Below are 16,058 nucleotides of genomic sequence, written 5' to 3' on the forward strand. Positions count from 1 at the left end.
TGAAAGCAGAGTGATTGCACTCCTTCCTGTTTTGTGGAGGCGGGCCGCGATCCCTCCGCTTTCACTTTTTAAGCTTTGAGCAGCCCTGCGGAGGGTCGCACAGGGCTCCCCACACCCCTGGGAGGCTGCTGCAGGAACTGGTAAGTGCATGCCTGTTCCTGCAGCCCCTTTAGCGATGTAATCCTGGGGATCACGTCGCTGCCTCCCCCCCTGGCCTCACTAGGACTTATTGTGGCTCAAACTCTCCCAGAGAGTTTGAGAACCACTGCCTTCAACTCAAAGGGGTACCACATATATGGCATGTGGTAATCAGACTTTATCCAAAAGTAGCAGCTATAAGTAGTTTGTATGTGTTGTATAAAGTTGAAAATGCCATGTCTAAGAACATAAGAACAGCCCCACTGGATCAGGCCATAGGCCCGTCTAGTCCAGCTTCCTGTATCTCACAGCAGCCCACCAAATGCCCCAGGGAGCACACCAGATAACAAGAGACCTCATTCTGGTGCCCTCCCTTGCATCTGGCATTCTGACATAGCCCATTTCTAAGGTCCTCTTGGTGTCCTGAACTTGCACTGCAGATAGGTTATAAAGCAAACTTTGCCTGATTACCTAGGAGGAAAGTTCACTGGAGGAAGTATAGTTACATTACCTTTTTGTCATTGACAGCTACAAGAGGGTCTTTGTCTGTGAACAGCAAGCACTGAAGCTCCTCTCTCAACAAAAAAAGAGGTCACTGTAGTCCAGGTCTGTTCAGCTTCTGCCCACCAAGCCAAATGCAGCATACTGGCCATGTGTGATGGCTGAAACATGATTGTCCTGCCTTCCAGAGACTAATTGTGGGTTGGCAATGAGCTGGTAAGATGCAATACTGTAGATGTCTGGTGGTGGACTATTTTTTTTTTGGCTCAGTGGGTCACAAATTGTGCAAGTCTGCTCTATCAATCGCTCAGCTTCTCATCTTTAAAGAGAGAGGGAATTGTTGGCACAGTCAGTTTTCTTATCTCTCAATAAGTGAGGGTCTCTTCAGTGGATTCCCCATTCTCTGGCCCAACAGCAACATATTCTTTGATCAGTCTGGATTGGGCAGGACGACTCTAAGAAACTATGAAGAAAGGCAGAAGCCCAAGTGTCACAAGCTGTGAACTGTTGAGGCAGCTGCTGTTGGAGAGGCAACAACCACAGTTTCCCAAGGTGGAACTTCCACATTCCAAAGGCAGTGCGCTGGCAGCTGGCCACAGTTCTTCCCAAAGCAGTAATTCCAAGCTCTTACTAGTATGCATTCTTACTGCAAGCCCAAATAGCCTCACTACAGTAACTGAATGACAGGGAATGAAGGAACACATTAGCAAACTGGTATTTTTCTAGGTTAGAAACTTGGGGCCAAACTAGATCAACTTTAACCATGGCATTTGTCCCAGTGTACATGGGGTTGCTCCCACTCCTCTGTAAATAGCATAACCCAGGGGGGCTGATGCAGACTGGGGCTGCTGTCCAGAATAGGAGATTTTAACAAAAGCAGTGAGGTGGAGCAGATGAGAACAAATTGAAGCTTTGTACACAGTAGAATTCATACCAAACTTTACCTGATATGAATTTGGAGTGTCTTTCTTAAACAAAATCTATGTAGGAAGTTCAAGGGAAGCTACAACAAGTTTGATAAGACTGCTTGTTCTTAATTTGAATTGACAAGAGAAATAACTAAGGGCGCAATCCTAACAAACTTTTCAGCACTGACTTAGCCACAATGTAAGGTAACAAACATGCCCTTAGCTTGAGGGGGCCCCCTTGACTACCTCCCCACTGCACGATGCAGTGCACACCACGTTGGCACAGCTATGTCAGTGGTGGAAAGTTGGTTAGGATTGTGCCCTAAATGAGTTTGTCCAGTGCTGGCACCATGGCAGAGAAAGCTGTGCAATTGTGCAGTTGTTACTGGCCCCTTAAGGGGTGGAAGGGAGAGAAGGCAGCGATGAGATCCCCAGGATCACACTGCTGCCATGGGCAGGGTGGTTTTCAACTTACCTCCCCCTGTGCCAGCCTCTGGGGTATGTGGGGAGCTCCACAAACGGATGTGAAACATATAAATTTTAAACATATAAATTAATTGTATTCACTTGCACAGGTTGCACAGGTTGTTTTGATGACTTCTGGCATTGATGAAACTGTTCAGGGAACTTTCCTTGCTCAGCTCTGCCTTTTCTGTGACCCAGGTGCAAATTGGGCACAAAGCAAAATAATTACACTAAGTTGCAATCCTATCCACACTTTTCTGAGAGTAAGATCCATTGACTATAATGGACTTACTTCTGAGTAGACAGGCATAGGATTGGTCTCTAAGTCCCCAACATACATACTGGTTTTGTTCCAGAGCTCTGTTTGGAAGTCAGAATATACATGCAGGCATGCCCCAGTATCCATGGATTTGGCATCCACGATTTCAGTTATCCATGGGTACCGTGGATACTTAGGACACCTCTTTGAAAGGTGGGACACCTCTTCTTTTACCAAACTTTCCCCTGTCTTCTTAAAGGCATCCCCAGTATCCGCGGTTTCTGGTATCCATGGGGCAGTTCGGAATGGACCTCAGCAGAGAGTGGAGCACACCTGTATCTTGAAACAGCCAGCTCTTCCCAGCCTAATGCTATCATGCCTGTGCAAAAGCATCACAATGGTTGCAGTGTACCTGCACAAAAGCACTGCAACAACTGTTCATAATGGAGACATTTGTAAGTCTGTAACGGTATTCACTTCCGCAAGTTGTTTTGATGACTTCTAGCTTTGATGGTTTTTAAAAGGAGGACAGCTCAGATCCATAGAGAATAGGTTAACCCAGTGTTTCTCAAACTGTGGGTTGGGACCCACTAGGTGAGTCGTGAGCAAATTTCAGGTGGGTCCCCAATCATTTCAATATTTTATTTTTAATATATTAGACTTGTTGCTACAATGGTACGTGACTGCATTTGAGGAAATGTTACAGACTTGTACTTTTAGCAGGCTACTATGTGTATTATTTTTTTAATGGGACTTACTCCTGGGTGATTGTGTGTAGGATTGCAGCCTAGGATTGTTAAAAATTTTCCTGCTTGACGATGTCACTTCCAGTCATGACATCACTTCCAGTGGGTTCTGACAGATTCTCATTCTAAAAAGTGGGTCCCAGTGCTAAATGTGTGAGAACCACTGGGTTAACCAAGTGCTATTGACCAGGGAAACTACATAGAACCTCCGTGTTCAGAGGCAGGGCCTAGGAGAGGGGGGTAAAAGGGGTAATTTGTACCTGAGCCCAGGGTCAAAAAGGGGACCCAGGAGCCAAAGAAGGGGGCCCAGAAAGTTCCTGGGATCTGACATTCTCCTGTCTACTCAGACTTGTTGCCCGCACGGGATGCTGGGGACACTACCACGAGCGTGTGGCTGCAGCTACTGACAAACCAGATATGCTGGGCTGAGGAATGCATACATGACACTCCTTAACTCAGTGTCAAATCTGGGAGGAAACTGACCTGCTCCAGTAGCTCCTTGGCTTGTGGATCTGCTTACCAGAAAGGCGTGTAGAGGAGCTCAGGGACACAGCAGTGGGGTTACAGTTGCTGCAGAAGCAAGTTTTGGTATGCACAGGACACTTTCTATCCTAGTGTGAGCCTAAATATGACGATGCTCATTTTCTGCATGATTTTCTATATTTAAAAGATTTTAGAGAGATTTGGGTGCCATCCTAACCCACTTCCCAGAACCTAGGTAAGGACAATGCAGCTTTGAGGTAAGGGAATAAACATTCCCTTACTTTAAGGAGGCCTCCATGAGTGTCCCCCCAACTGCAAGATGTAGCACATACCCCACTGGCACAGCGATGCCAGTGCTGGAAAGTGGGTTAGGATTTGGGTCTAAGGAGTGTTTACTTTTCCGTATTACTGTCCCCAGCTGTGATGCCACGTGGGTGGGCAGAGCAGGCTCCAAAGACTTCTCCAGCTGCCTCCTTCCTCCCCCCACCCTGCCCCCGTTCTGCTCGTCCATCACCAGCCTTCCCTGCTCTGTTTCACCCCTCCCCCTTTGCCAACGGGCCCCATTGAAACTTCGTACCCCCTGGTAAAATTCCTCTCAGAGGCCCTGTTCAGAGGCACAATTAAGCACCATTTGCTAGGGGGCAAAGTGGGAGAATGGCTGTTACTTTCATGTTCTGCTTGTGGGTTTCCTGGAAGCATTTGGCTGGTTACTGTGGGAAGCAGAATATTGGACAAGATAACTTGTGTGATCCAGCAAGACTGCTATTATTTCATTATTTGATGAAAACCTTTGGGGGACACACACATGGAATGTATATTAGGAGGGGTATGCATTTGATTTGGAAAGAATCACACTGCTTTGTTGCTGCTCTGAAAAGAGCTTTAAATGAAGATTCTTCTAAATACTGCACTCGAAAATGAAGCAAAACTTTGAACTGATGACTTGAGTTTTTCTTCCCCTTCTGTCCTGTGTCTGTCTCAAACTGCCTGAGATCTTTTCTTCCACAGAAGAAAATCCATTACAGTAAGGTGACTTCCAAGTAGCCAGCCAGGGGGTGGAGTGGGAGGTCAGGCAAGGGACAACGTGATTGACAAATCTGAGCTGTCAGTGAAGCACATAGTAGCTAAATGAAAGCTGCTTATTGATGCTTCTATTTCTTCCTTTTCCGGTCAGTATAATTCTTAGGAGACAACTATGAAAAAGTGAAAAAAAAATAGAAGCCTTAGCCTAGGCTTACTGTTTTCTCTACCCTATGTGACTTCTCTCTTGGAGTTAATGTTTTCAGAAACTTTTGGTGTGTTCTTTAAATCAATACATTTTTTTCCATTCCATTGTTCCTAAATAATCCATTATGGCTCATCAAAATTAGCTTGCTTCTTATGTGTGTGTGACTCCTTTTCTTTGTTAGTTTGTTCCCAGGACCTTGATCCATTCTCCTAATAGCTAGTTCAGTACATCCATCCCAGCCTATTTGTCTGTGGGCGCAATCTAGAAGGCGTCCTTGACTGGTGCAGTTCCCTTGTGCCAACCAACAAGTATCGTAAACTGTGATGACTCTGGAGGAATGAGGCCAGGAATGAGGCCAGGAATGAAGCCCCATTGGGCTGGCATGGAGGTAAGCCCATGCCAGCCGAGTCAGACCTGTGTGGGGGTCTGGGGACTGCATGGGAAGGAGGCATTTTAGGGCAGGGGGAGGGCGGGCTGTGGGCAGGCCCTTGGGCGGGCTGCAGGTAAATGGGGGTGGGGCCAGGATCTGGTACTTGTGCCAGATCCTAACCCTGGTCCCACACTTACCATGAAGACAAAGCCAGATAGAGAGAGTGGCCATCCTTAGAAGTGTCCCTCCTGGGGACATGGAGAATTCCCCCCCCCCCCAAAAAAAAACCTAGACTGTAGCAGGTACCTATAGATCCAGGATGACTTATGCAAAACAACAACAGGCAGGTGCAGTGATAAAACATAAAAGGAGTTTATTAAAACATAAAAAGGGAGGGTATGAATAACACAAAGGAAGAAAGAATAGAGCAAGTAGGCTTGGGAAGTGGTTTGGGTGTTGCCAGTTTCCAGATGCAGGTCTTAGCAAGAATACAAGCAGATGATTAAAGGGAAACATAAAAGCGAAATAATTCCTTAATGCTTCTTAGTTCACTGGTCCTTATTTGTACTTCCTCAGGATCTTAGCTTTCTGAAAGCCATTACATCCCTCTGATCCTTAGTGAGGCAGATAAAACAGGCCATGCATGGATTCAGAATGTACATGAGCATCCTTGGCTTGATCATAAGTAACCTAGGTCCAGTGATGTAACAGGTCTATCCAGTTCAATTATTTACAGGCACCTACCTTCCCACTGACCTGACCAACTGGGCTTCACAGTGCAGTTAGCTGGTGTGTGCCAATCCCAGCAGGTGGGCTAGCTAGGGGTTCTTGCTCTTGGTGGCCTCGCATGATGCAGATAAGCAGTCCACAAACTGCCCGTCTGCTTAGCAATATGGTCTTTCTGCACTTATGCTAATTTCAAAATGTCACAGGAGAGGCTTTATCCTGTTCAACCTTATGTTGAGACTGGGTATAAGGAAGAAAATGGGGTCAATCATCACAATCTCTAATAACACAGGCCTACAAAATTGAGGTCAGAAAAGTTTTTCCTCAAACTTTATGGTGCTTTGATATGAATTTGGGGTGCTGATTCAAAAAATGTCATCTGTTTTGCCCTATCACACCTAGTTTTTGAGATATAGTATAGCCTCATTAGTGAATGGTTCAAGCAGCTTCCTCATGAGGAAGCCATGGTGTAGGCTTCCTCATGAGAAAGCTGTTTGAACTATTCACTAAAGAGGCTATGCTGTGTATCCAAAACTAGACGTGATAGGCCAAAACGGATGCCATTTTTGGAATCAGCACTCCAAATATACCCAGGAATTGATGTAACATTTAAGGAAGCAAATTGTGTCTTGGCCTGTGTAATGTTTCTCCTGAAACTGCATTTACTTTTCTGAAATTTAGCAGGGATCTTACCTAGGGGCATCTCAACATTACCTGTGAGTTGCATGCAAATTGACCACAAAAACACATGGCATGTCCAGCAGAGAAACCTTTCAAAATGATTGAGTGCAAGCTGCACCTAGACTGAAAGCCCCAGCACCTATCTAAATTAAATTCAGTTGGCTTTGGAAGGCCTATCTAGGGTGTGTGGAGGACTTCCATCTCTGCTAATTTCATCCAGTTCTGAAAAGTAATAAAACAGTTGCAGTGAATTAAATTTTGTTCGCTGAAATAAATAGGAAACTATTTTAAAAATGAATCAAAATTGAAGAACCAACCATCTGAAGGGGGCACAAAGCAAAGCAGATTTTGGAAACAAGCCAATGAAACAAAGTAGAACACCAAATGAAGCAACGAAATGAAAACCGAAATCAATAATTTTTTGAACGTGTGCATACTTGCTTTTATACGGACAGAATATGAATTATTGCAGTGCCAGATTAAACTCCACTGCTTCAGTAGTGACAATTCGAGTACTTTCCTGAGTACTGTTGGGCATCATGTAACATTATTACATTACATGAAGCATTTGTTCCTTCACTACATTTTGAGCAAGCCTCTGTTATCATCATTATCTGTTATCAGATGACAAGCTGCACCTGCTGAAATTCTCTCTTCTATTCACTTGTTAAAGGTCCAGCATCCCTAAAGTTGAAAGTTTGAGCACCCCTGATCTAGGAGCTGCCTTTTCAAGTTGAAGGTGCAGTCCGTGTTGATCTATGAAATAAGCATATAGAAAACTTCAGAGTGTGTCAATTAATATTCCCATCTGCTACAATAATTCTTATGCCATAGATTCTTTCCACTCAGCACTGGATTGAGATTTCTTTGTCTTATCCATACAAGCATCTATCCTACCTATGGCATTCATGGACACAATCCATTCCTGCCACTCTCTTAAACTTTGTGCTTGCCATCCCATTAAGTGGCATATATTCAGCTTTTAAATACTAAGATACTATTGATGAAGACCAGAGGATGGGGAAAGGGAAAGTGAGTGTTGCATTGTTTTTCTGAGAGAGAGAGAGAGAGCCTGAGGAGAAAAAGATAAAGAGAGGTAAAAGCAGCCTTCCCTTCCTTTTCTCTTTTTAAACATGCACCACTCTACTGATGATTCTGTTGGGAAAAGTTACATGTGACTGTGTGTTACATAATTTGGTCCTAGGCCAGTGGTGTTGCTAGGGGGGTGTGGGCTGCACCGGGTCACATGCGTGGGGGGGATGACGTGCCCTGGGGGATGACACACTAAAATCGCGGCATTAGGAGCTACCCCATCGTGCCATACACTGTTGGATGCAGAATGTCCAGCAGAATACAATGCAAAAAACAGAATTGAAATAGCTCCTTCAAAAGTTATGGCCAAAAAACCGGAAATAAAAATGAATGGATCCCTATGGAAAGTGAAAGTGAGCCGTATCACATGTTTACTTGCGAGTAGGTGTACTTGTTGCCATAGTCCATTGGAAAGGGCAGGCTGAGAGGACTCCAAGGATGTCAGAATGGCCTGATCCAATGAATGCAGCCCCAAAAAACACCCAAGAAGGAGGTCCCTTCCTCCCAGCTACGAGTCTATTGAGCCCTATGGAAAGCAAGCAGCCTCACAGTTGCATTTACTTGCGAGCAGGCAGGCGTGCCTTGGCTGGTGATCAGGCCAGGCAAAGGGGAATGTGAGGACACCAGAATGGTCCCAATCCAATGGAGCTGGAGTGCAACAAATGCTCCAGAAGGCAGCCTTCCCCCCCCCCCCCACTAAAAAGGACAAAAAAAAGAGGCTTGAACTGGTAAGGGGAATATTTTCTATTTTGCACTTGCAAAGCCAGGTGGGTCTTTGTATTGATATACATGAAATAGAAGAAATTCAAATTGGGCACTGGGGAGGGCTGGAAATCTCACTGATTCTTTTTGAGGGGTTGTTATTGCAGGCAGACTACAGAGTAAGCTCCATTGACCACTATGGGACTTACTTCTGAGTAGACATGCCTAGGATTGGGCTCACAGGCTACAATCCTACCCACACTTTCCTGAGAGTAAGCCCCATTGACCACAATAGGACTTACTTCAGAGTAGATTCACTTTGTGGAACAGGACTGGCTTCCCCTTATTTAATTATTTATTTTATTTTAATTTAATTATTTATAATTATTTATTTTGATTTACTTGATGATGTCACTTCTGGCCATGACATCACTTCCAGTGGGTCCTGGACAGATTGTCATTCTAAAAAGTGGGTCCCGGTGCTAAAAGTTTGAGAACTGCCTCAATAAGGTGTTAGTAAGTTGACACTGGGGTGTGTGTGTGTGTGTGTGTGAGAGAGACTCTACAAGTTTTCAAAATCACTAAAATCAGAGTTTGGAGGAATAATCCCATCATTTTATATATCAATCAATGCGTAATTTCATGCAGAATTCAATGAAACAAAACACATTGAAATATCTGTGTTCTAACAAAAGGTACAGCCAAAAACCCAGTGGGGGCTGGGCAATGGCACATCACCATTCCCACCATCTGGGGTGTTGCCCTGCCCACTGCATGGGGTGATGCGCAGACCTCCCGCTCCGGTTGACGCAAATCCTAGTGACGCCACTGTCCTACGCATTTATTTTTGTTCTGGTTCCCACATCATTCATAGAGCATCATTGATCTGGGGAAAAACACGACCCAAGGCAATTTAACCCACAGAACAATAACTCTATGTTTTGCTTGGTGTTTCATTGTGCCCTGGATCATTTAAAAGGCTATAGTGGCAGTCTCCACTATAGAAGACTACATACGTTATCCTGTTACTGTGTAATCATGATGAAAGTAGCTACATTTCACTCTTGTTTCTTGCTGTTCTGCATAGCAAACTATTTTGCCTTGAACAAGCACGTCCTTTGCTCAGTTCTTCAGCCTGATTCAGAGACAATCCAATCTTTTTGTTCTGGTACACCAGTGATGATGTAAAAGTGCCTGGTAGAAAGAACACATCTGCCAAACCGCAACCAACTATGACTGGCCCACCTCACCCCAGCAGTGTCTTTTCTAGTGGCTGCCTGCTGGTCTTTTGCATCTTTTTAGATTGTGAGCCCTTTTGGGACAGGGAGCCATTCGTTATTTGATTTTTCTCTGTAAACCGCTTTGTGAACTTTTAGTTGAAAAGTGGTATGTAAATACTGTTATAATAATAATAATAATAATAATAATAATAATAATAATAATAATAATGACTGAGGCTGCAATCCTAACCAAACTTTCCAAAGAGTGGAAACTCTTTGGAAAGAAAGAGTGGACACTTTCCATTTTCCACACTTTCCCCATTGAACAAAATAGGACTTACTTCTGAGTAGACCTGGTTAGGATTGTGCCCTGAGTTAAGTAACATGCAGCCCAATCCTAACTGCTGCCTTACAGCAATAGAACAGAGTTCCACTGTTCTAATGGCTATATGGTGGTGTGCGCAGTTCGCCACTGCCAAACATTTTGCAACCACCACCACAAATGGTGGTATAGGAGTGCGGGGAAGCTGGCACGGGGGCAGGCAGTGGGAGGAACAGGGCAGGGAGAGGGAGGAATGGGAGAATTTCTTGTGGTGAAGGGGGAGGGTGGGAAGCAGAACAGGGGAGAGAGGAATCCAGCAACTTGTGCTAGGATCCTGTCCCCATTCCCTCTCTCCTTCCCTCTCCTTTATTTTCCTCCTAGCTGGTGTAGATCCAAGGAGACCCATTGGGGAAGTGGAGGCTTAACCCGAGAATGAAGGTTCCCTTACCTTGAGGAGGCCTCTGTGTCTGCCCTTCCCAAAAGATGCAGCATTTGCCTCTTTGGTATAACTGCATCGTCGCTGGGAGGGTTAGGCTTAGTCTCTTTAAGTCTGTTTCAACAGAACACATGCTGCTTTCTCGTACCCACACTTCCTAGAGTGCTATTAATATTGTGGCATTCTGGGTGCTTAGTCAAGATTCACAAGAATTTCTGGAAGGATTTGCAGCAACTGTTACCCTGCACATGCCTGATCTCGTCTGATCTCAGAAGCTAAGCAGGGTCAGGCCTGGTTAGTACTTGGATGGGAGACCACCTGGGAATACCAGGTGCTGTAGGCTTATACCATAGTCTTTCGAGACTGAAGGTTGCCAACCATTGGGGCAAAATCTCTTACTTCTAATATAAACAGCAATAATTTAGCTGTTGCTGACTATCACTCTCCACTTGTCCTACATTTAGCCCAGTCTTCTGCTTCTATGAAACAATATGCAACAATTTATAGTTTAAAAGCATAAATATGCATATGGTACATGTACTAAACACAAGGAAGGGTGAGTGGAACCATTTAATTCTGGCATGGAAACCTCTGAAGGATGTTGCCGTTAATCCTTTCTGATTCTCCAAAATGCTGGAGTGGACGGCAGCATTCGGAATAGAATACAGAGTGTACAAAGTACCTGCACTGAGTCATACCATTGATTGATTGATTGATTGATTGATTGGTAGCAGCTTTCCAGGGTTTCAGACAAGAGTCTTTACCCATTCCACCCAGACATACTGGGGGTAAACCTGCAACATTCTGCCTAAAAGCATCTGCTGTACCACTGAGTTATGATCTCATCTCCCATTCTCTGGATTCCACAGTCCACGCATGTGCAGAAAGGACATATGTGGAGAAGTCTAGGCTGTCCTGAAACAACCCCTTTACAACACAATTTTGCTATTCCCTTTACATGTGATAAAAAGAGGGACATTTTTGTGAGTTTGGGAGGGGGTGTGAAATTGGGCAAAAAGACAGGAGCAAATGTGGTAATCTTGTTTCCATGTGAATTGTAGGAAATTAAAACAGTTGTTCTTAGCCACTCAGAGGAATGCTGCTGCTGCTAGCTGTGAAAAGAGGTGAGCTGAGGGTAGTAGGGGGTAACTTTCACTCTGCTTCTTCTCAAAAGAGGACTTTAGGTTCAGTATGACACTTGGCAGATGCTATAATGCCTCTGTGATGAAAAGGTGGAGATATCACCACCATCTCAGCATGTTGGAGCTTTCATAATGTGGGCCCCAGAAAGGTCCTTGAGCTGAACGTACCTACCTTCAATTTTAGGCACAAGCTTAAATCTTTCACATTTAAGTCAATGGGACTTGGAAATGCATAACTTTACAGGTACACCCAACAAAACAGAAGCACATAATCTTCTTACATGGTGATCTATAGACAATTTTCATGACTTTTCATGTACGGCTGTACTTCATGTCTCAGAAAAGTATAACATTTGCAGTAGTGTGTGGGGTACCTGTTGTCTACTGTATTTGGAGCAGACAAAACTATCACCAATCTTCTCATCTAATTTGTTACTTGCATGTAGTTAGTTATTTATTTCACATTTTTATACCACCCTTTCTCCAAGGAGCTCAGGGTGGTGTACATAGTTCCTCTCCTTCTTTTGGCCTCACAACAACTCTGTGAGGTAGGTCAGGCTGAGTGTGGCACAAGTTCACCCAAGAAGCTTTGTAGTTTCGTAGGGATTTGAACCTGGATCTTCCAGATCAAACTCCAGAACCATGACACTATCCTGGCTAAGAGAGATCTGCCACTAACAGTGGTGTCGCTGGGGGGTATGGGGGCTGCAGACTGCACCAGGTGACACGCAAGGGGGGGTGACGCACACTGGGGTCACATGCTAAAATCGCAGCGGTTAGGATTAACCCCATCATGTTATATACCGTTGGATGTGGAATTTCCAGCAGATGGCTATGAAAAATCTGGAGTGAAATATCTCCTTTCTATCAAAAGTTATTGGCAAAAAAAAAGAAAACAAAAAATGCATGGAGCCCAACAGAAATGGAAACCAAGCCGTTTAGCGCGTTTAGTCATGAATAGGCAAACTTGCCTTAATCCTCCAGAAAGGGCAGGCTGAGAGGAATCCAACAACACTAGAATTGTCCTGATCCAATGAATGTAGCCCCCAAAAAACACCTGAGAAGGAGGTCCCTCCCTCTAAGCTGGTGAATGTATTGAGCCCTATGGAAAGCAAAACTAAGCCACCTGGTCATGTTTACTCATGAGTAAGCAAATGTGCCTTGGCTCCTGAGCAGGACAGGAAAAGGGAAATGTGAGGCAACCAGAATGGTCCTGATTTGGTGCAACTGGAGCTCAACAAATGCTCCAGAAAGCAGCCACCCCCATGAAAAGAATGAAACAGAGGCTTGACAGGGTAAGGTGAATTTTTTTCTGTTTTAGGCTGCAATCCTATCCACACTTTCCTGGGAGTAAGCCCCACTGACAATAATAGGGCTTACTTCTGAGTAGACAGGCATAGGCTTGGGCTCTCAGACTTGTAAAGGCAGGTGGGTCCTGATAGTGATATGCTTGAAATATAAGAACTTAAGGCTGCAATCCTAACCACACTTTCCTGAGAGTAAGCCCCATTGAACACCACTAGTGACCAAAATTACTAAAATCACTGTTTGTAAAAATAACACCATCATGTTATATATCAATCAATGTGTAATTTCATGCAGAATGCAATGAAACAAACTGCGTTGAAATATCTTTATTTTATCAAAAGGTACAGCCAAAAAACCAGTGGGACGGGGCAATGGTAGATCACCAGGCCCAACACCTGGAGTGTTGCCCCGCCCACTGCATGGGGGTGATGCGCTGGTCTCCCGCACCGGGTGACGCGAACCCTAGTGACACCACTGGCCACTAACAAATACTGATGCACTGTCAAATTTGTAAAGTGGGCAGAGTTATGGGAGACACATCCTTGATTTTTCTTCTTACCCTTATAACAAATCCTTGGGTTTTTTGCATGTTTAAATAAAACTAAACCCCCAAAGAGAGCCTGCAAGCCAGAACTGATGGGTGTGTGTTTCTGTGTCAGCATATTGAATTTAAATAATAAATACAGTTGCATTACAATAGCACATAAATGTGTAAGTAATTGTTCTAGACTCAGGAAAGCAGTGTGGTGTGGAATTTCTTCCTGTTAGGATGAGAGTGATTGAGAATTGGAAAAACGACTCCTTTTGTGGGAGAAGCTGTAGCTCTCTGACCTTGCAAACATGTTCTTTTCCAGCAGAAATACAGAACAGGTGGCTGGCAATAATTGGGAGCCAAAAGTGGGATGCACGTGTAAAGCTAAGACCAGTGAATTCAGAGCAACTGTGGATTCTCATCCATACTGCGGAAAGGCAATTATCATCAAGCAGTAATTTTTGGGTGTGTGATTCTTTATGTATTTGTTTTAGCCAACATCATTACATGTGTCGCTTTCCATGTGTAAGGGCGGGAGGGCCAGGAGGAGGAGCTCCAATATCCCAGAGAGGGGATGTTGACAAAGCAAAGTTCTGTCCACACTGTCTCTGTGTAGCTTTATGTTTGGCACTAGAATTACACTCAACAGAACTGCTGAAATCTGGTGGGGTTTCTCAGCCAAACCACAGAATTCTGACTTCTTTGTTTTATAGACCCCTGATGTTATATAGAGCACCAGGCCAGGCTTAGACTGGATCTACATCTCAGGGTATTCAAAAAACTGTTTTCATTTGCCCTGTACTTAATGAGAGGTATTGATCTCTGTAACAGAAATATTTATAAAAGAAATTGCAAGAATTGTGTTAAACCCCTGGTTGCTTCATGGCCAATTTACAAAAACAGAATAGAATTCAAGGTTTATGACTGATAGATAAGAGGTTTTGAAAGATTGATTGGCATCCTTGTACCAGTACGTAGCCAAGTTTCTTCTCGTTCATAGCCAGGTTGAGTATTGGTATACAGGTTGAGTATTGGGGTGCTGGATAGTGCCACAAGCCAAGCCAACCTGGGCTCAAATGTTTGCTGTGCCTTGAAACACATTGGGTGGCCTTGGACCAGCCACCATCTCTCAACTTAACCTTTCTAACCAGGCTTGTTGTGAGAATAAAACTGTACCCAATGCATGTATGTATTCCTGAAGTGTGGAATATAAATAGGATAGAACTGAAGAACAACAAGCTCTTCTTAGGTGACTATGCAGTTGGTTGCTTTATTTTTTTTTTAAATATTATATAATACCTATATATGAACATAAGAAAATCCCTGCTAGAGCGGACCAAAGGCTCAGCTAGTCCAGCATCAGTGCAAAAGTAGCCCACCCACTTTTGCAGTGATGCACTTCAAGGTGGTTAGCACATTAAAAAAAAGATAAAAATAAAAATATAACCAGCAGAGAATAAAATTCCCTCTACAGAGGGTCCCAAAAGCCCTCTGAAAAAACACAGCCTTCACTTGTTGCTGGAACAGCAAAAGCAATGGGTTGGGGCATGTATCTGTAAACTGGCATCAAAAACCAGCCCAATCCATGTATATCTGCATGCTGTTCTGTCACTGAAAACCACCATGTTTTTCATCTTTTGTTGTTGACTTACAGCCCAATCCTGAGCTGCCCGGAGCTCCAGGACCCGGCGGCTCCATGGAGGGCTCCTGCCGGATTCTGCACCTCCCACGCTACCATGGGAGGCTCCTCGGGAGAAGGGAACGTTCGTCCCCTTCCCCCGAGTAAGGGAAGCAGCCCTGCAATGGGGCTACTCACTTTAGCGGCGACCTTTTGGTTGCCGCTAAAGTCAAGGTGCTCAGGTAGGGCGAGCAGCCCTACCCAAGCGCCTTGGATCCTGTGGAGCTCGACTCTGTGGACCCGCCTCTTCCCCTCGCCCGACATGCCTCTCCCACACCCCTGGCCACACCTCTCCCTCCCTGGAACACCTCCCCCATGCCCCCAGCCACACCCCATCTCCCATTCCGCAGCCTGGCAGTCCGGAAGAATGCCGAGCTGCGGAACCCAGGCGCCCGCCATGTGCTGGCTCAGTGTCAGCCGGAGCTGGGCTAGCTCCAGCGGGAGCCCAGCAGTAAGCCCTGCAAACGTGCCTTATGGCACGTTTGCGACTGTGGTCCATGCCGCAGAGCCACGGCGCGGACCACAGGATTGGGCTCTTAAACAGCCCATTTTAAAGCCCAATCCTGTAGAGCAGCGATTGTCAATTTTTTCCATCTCATGGCACGCTGACAAGGCACTAAAACGGTCAAGGCACACCGTCGGTTTTTTTACCATTGTCAAGGCACACCATGCTGCTGGTAGTGGGCTCACGCCCCCCAATTGCCCTACTAATCAATGACCCTCCCCAAACTCCCATGGTACACCTGCAGATCATCCACAGCACACCAGTGTGCCACGGCACAGTGGTTGAAAATCACTGCTATAGAGTATGTGTTCTGGAGGAAAAGCATGATTTCCGGCATTTGGTAATAGTGTGCAAGGCATGGGAGAGGCCAGGGGTATGTGGAAGGGGGGTAATGACGGGGGCAGGGAGAAGGGCAGATCAGGCTCAGAAAGAGGGTGGATTTGGGGGTGGTAACACTTGCTGAATCCTAGCCCCCTTTTAGGCCAATTTGCTTCATAGGTCCATATTTGCCAGCAATATTTCTTCCATGTTCTGTGGCAGAGGCACTGGAGGACAAGGTAAGCTGCCTCCTATCCTCTTATTGCTCACTCTACAAGGAGACCAAGCAAGGAAAGTT

The 16,058-nt window shown here is 45.0% G+C and overlaps 1 pseudogene; it reads left to right on the plus strand.

Moving 5' to 3' along the window:
- Nucleotides 1–10,500: 10,500 nt before the first annotated feature.
- Nucleotides 10,501–10,620, plus strand: LOC136642871 (5S ribosomal RNA; annotated as a pseudogene).
- The last annotated feature ends 5,438 nt before the right edge of the window (nucleotides 10,621–16,058 follow it).

Source organism: Tiliqua scincoides, chromosome 2 (assembly GCF_035046505.1).
Source record: "Tiliqua scincoides isolate rTilSci1 chromosome 2, rTilSci1.hap2, whole genome shotgun sequence".
Lineage (NCBI taxonomy): Eukaryota > Metazoa > Chordata > Lepidosauria > Squamata > Scincidae > Tiliqua > Tiliqua scincoides.